The sequence below is a fragment of the Atta colombica genome, unplaced genomic scaffold (genome assembly GCF_001594045.1).
Source record: "Atta colombica isolate Treedump-2 unplaced genomic scaffold, Acol1.0 scaffold155, whole genome shotgun sequence".
Lineage (NCBI taxonomy): Eukaryota > Metazoa > Arthropoda > Insecta > Hymenoptera > Formicidae > Atta > Atta colombica.
Genome location: NW_017259245.1, coordinates 2070190 through 2074090, shown reverse-complemented (window position 1 = coordinate 2074090; position 3901 = coordinate 2070190). Strand labels below are relative to the sequence as shown.

At 35.1% G+C, this 3901-nt stretch overlaps 1 protein-coding gene across 1 annotated transcript in view; it reads right to left on the bottom strand.

Moving 5' to 3' along the window:
• The window catches only part of LOC108685605 (B-cell lymphoma/leukemia 11A), a 32034-nt gene that overhangs the window by 7332 nt on the left and 20801 nt on the right, over positions 1-3901 (bottom strand). The gene's annotated exons all lie outside the window — the stretch shown is intronic.

Here is a 3901-nt window from a genome sequence, read left to right as displayed (position 1 = left end):
TTATACCTATATATATATATATATATATATATATATATATATATTTATTTATTTATTTAAATTTTAGTAATGAAACATGTTTAAATTGAATCAAACGACTATTATAAATTTTGAATGACTCTGAAATTATGAGATTATATCTTTTTGGTCATATCAATGCTCAAACATTTTGTACACAAGTTGAAAGGGATTATTTGCGATCGCACCGTAAGTGTTATGCCCGGTTTTATGCATACGAGCAAATTTTAATCGTGTAAAGGACATTGTGTCGCACTCTCGGAAATCTTTTTGGACATCTGCCGCTCAATGACGTCATGATATACACATACATGCACACAACAAACACACATAAAGGCCTTTAATCCGGAATGGCGTGTGACAATATTAAAATATCGATTAGCTAACGTATGCGACGTATGCACTTTGTCGTCGATACAAGGGCTGCACTTAAAAGGGACAACATACAACGGATCATGTCCACGTGGATAGTTTGCGGGTGATTTTAATCATTTTACTGAACCTATTAATTAAATAACCAGCTGAGATAAATATTATATCGCAGTAACGAAGTGTTCAATATATACCAAAAAGAATTCATAATAAACAAAGGAATTAAATAATATAAAAAATATAATATAAAAAAACATCAGGATATATGGTGTGTACCTTCGTTACATTAAATGTCAAATACACTTCAAAGAAACTCAAACAATTTTAGTTATTTTAAAAATATAGATAAATGAAAATTATCTAATTTTTTCGTAATTTAGATGTATATAGAATAAAATTCAACAATCCCAATAAAATTTAATCAATTATCAAGCAACACATATTGTATTACTAAAATATAAAAGATCATATTACTGTCAATAATATATATCTATTCAATATCCTGTAACCGTAGCTTACAGATTTTTTCCAGTGAATTTTTATTTACAACCTGTTCACCACCGCAGAGTGTCGCGCGACAAAGAACTAAAGCTGTTAAAATCATGAATATGTCGACCGGTACGATTCCAGCCTCTAAACGAATATTCGAATGGTCGCGTAACATACTCCTTGTGGTCACTACCATTTCGCGATAGGATTGGTCAGACTGCGCTTCACGAGCCTTTATGTCCTCCGTTACTCAGTTTGTCCGTCCAAACCGCAAACCTTGCGAATAGACCACTCGCTATTAACCCTTTCAGAGAAGGCCGAGTCTCAATTTATTAAAAGAATTTATTATTCGAGTTTTTCATGACTTAACACGAGAAGAATATGTCCCTAAAGAGATACAACAACAACAGAGAATATATATAAAATTGAAATTTTTATGCGTATCATAAATAAAATCAAATGTACTTATATTTATAGGGCATGTTTAATCTAAAAAAATTGAGAGTAATACTTGAGAACGTTGGAAATCTAGGACTATCTATCTTTCATCGGAAGATCTGAGAGATCTACCTTTGCAGACACGATTTTTCTGTAGTACAGTGTACCACCGAGAGAAAGAGGAAAACGCGGATGACGAACTCGTTTTACGGCACAAGGATGTAAGGAAAAAAAAAATTAATCAAAAAGCCACTCGACCTGGTAATTTAAACGCGTCGTAGCATGCTGAAGTCGTGTATATTGAACTTTTGAGCTTTGTAAGCTTTGATGACGTTCTTCCTCTTTCTCTCTTTCTCACGAGCTTTCTTTTACACGAGGCGCGCTAAGTAAGAGCAAAGGAAGCGAGAAAAGCAGCTATTGGTAGAGAAGAAAGAAGGTAAAGTATGAACTGGGATAGTCGAAACGGAAGTAAATTTCTCAAAGGACCATATTGATGATACACGTTGATTTTCATATTAGCGCGCACTCATATGTCATTCTTTTTATCATCTCGTCGACAAAAAATATTATTCATAAAATACATATTATTAAATTTTACATTATATATAAAATATTTAAATTATCAAAATAAAACAAAAAATGAAACAGCGAAAAGGCATAAAATAACATACAAGCAGGCTGATTCCGGTGATTCGTGTGATACATAGCCGAAAAAGTTTCTGACGCTAGTTTTTAGACATATCGCTCGCACACCGTTCTTGTCGACTTCCTTCCGCGAGAACGGAAGGATGAAGGACGAGAAAGTTGCAGGATCCCAAAACCCCGAGCGACAGCCAATTCGCAAGCAATTCTCCGCTCACCTCGGGCGGTCCGGAGAGTCGTCGACTCTACTAGGAAGGAAAGGATGGCTGGAGAAATCGCGGGAGGGTCGGAAAGGAGCCATAAAACTGCCAGAGAAAAACCTCACCCACGGACGAGAATTAATATTCTCAGACAAACGTGACAGATAGATCAAATCTGCATCTCACCGGGAGCGCTGGTTGGTGTCAATTTCGACGGATTATCGCTCCTTTTTCGTCTTCTTTTTCTGTCTTCCTCCTATATACCCTTCAACTTTTCTTCCGACGCGCCGTATATCGTCCGTGGGTGAAGTTCTCTAACATCATTCTCTTGCGCTATACTCGCTCTGCTTGTTCTCTATTTTCGCACATAACTGAATTTTTCCCGAAATCATGAATTTTTTAAAATGTATTATCTTCTTTTAATTCAATTATATGAAAATGAAGGAAAATATATTTCTGGGAAGAATTTTCTACTTTAGAAAAAAAAATATCGAATCGTATTACAGTCATTTTTTGTATATCATAGTCGAAAAAAAATAAAAATAAAAATATCTTTAAAATTATTGGAAGGGGATTATACTGGCTCGAGTATTGAGGGTCCTGGCATATCCTGTCAATGTCACCCCACGTGCGTGTATCTGATACCTATGCATCGCTTTACCTGTTCGTAATGCTCGAGACTTGATCGTCTAACATACACCAGCACAGCGCACGTTCGCCCATATGGGCACGCTTTCGCGTGGACGGCTCGTGCGGACCACGTGGCCGAACAATAGGACGATTCTAATTGGGCTTTCCGACGTGGTTGTCCGGTAGCAAAAAATCCGACAAAAAAGGCGACAAAAGGGGCTTAACCGGCAGACGAGCGGCGGGATGAGCACAAGCGAAGAGTATTCTTATGATCGTGGACCAGTTCGGAAAGGGTTAACTCTCTATCTCGCTGCTGGAACGTGTAGCTGGCAAAAGGGGGTTTGGGGCGAGTGCCACAGAGCGTGATGAAACTTTAAAGAGACATCGGTGCACGACCGCCGACGTGCTGATCCTCGGGAGATACAATTCGTCCGCGAATTTCAGTCGCCCTCGTTTCTCGATACAAATTTATATCTATTTTTCCATCTTCTTTTAATAGATTTAGGATCTTCGTTGCAAAATGTAAGCGGAATTACTTGAACTATTTAAATAATATTTATGAGATTAATTTTGTGTTAAATCGAGAGATAAATTTACATGTGTGGATATAATAATTCATGATACTTAAGATATTGAGTTATAGATATTGGATGTACGATTATAAATTCATAATTTTATAAAGATGATTATAAAGATGATTTTTATTTATTTAAAAAAATGAATTTGTTTTGCTGATATTTTATTTAATTGTTGACATTTTCGAGATATTCGCAACGAAATTTTTTTCTCTTATACTGTTATAAAAATAATTTAACTGCGAAGATAAAAAACTAGTTTTAGTTGTCATCGTAGGAGAAAAACTAATTCCATTTTACGTTATGAACTCACTACGTTAATTTGCACAATTAAACATTGCATAAGAATTTCAAAGAAGGAATATTTGATTCACCGAGAATGTAAGCGTAAATATGAGGCCACGTAGATTCTTTAAATTGAAATAAAAAGTTCAATTTAATTATAATATTAAAGGCAAAATGTCTTTAAGTGCACAAAACTTGCAATAATAAATATATATATTTCTTGATATGAATATAATAAATAATATAATAGAT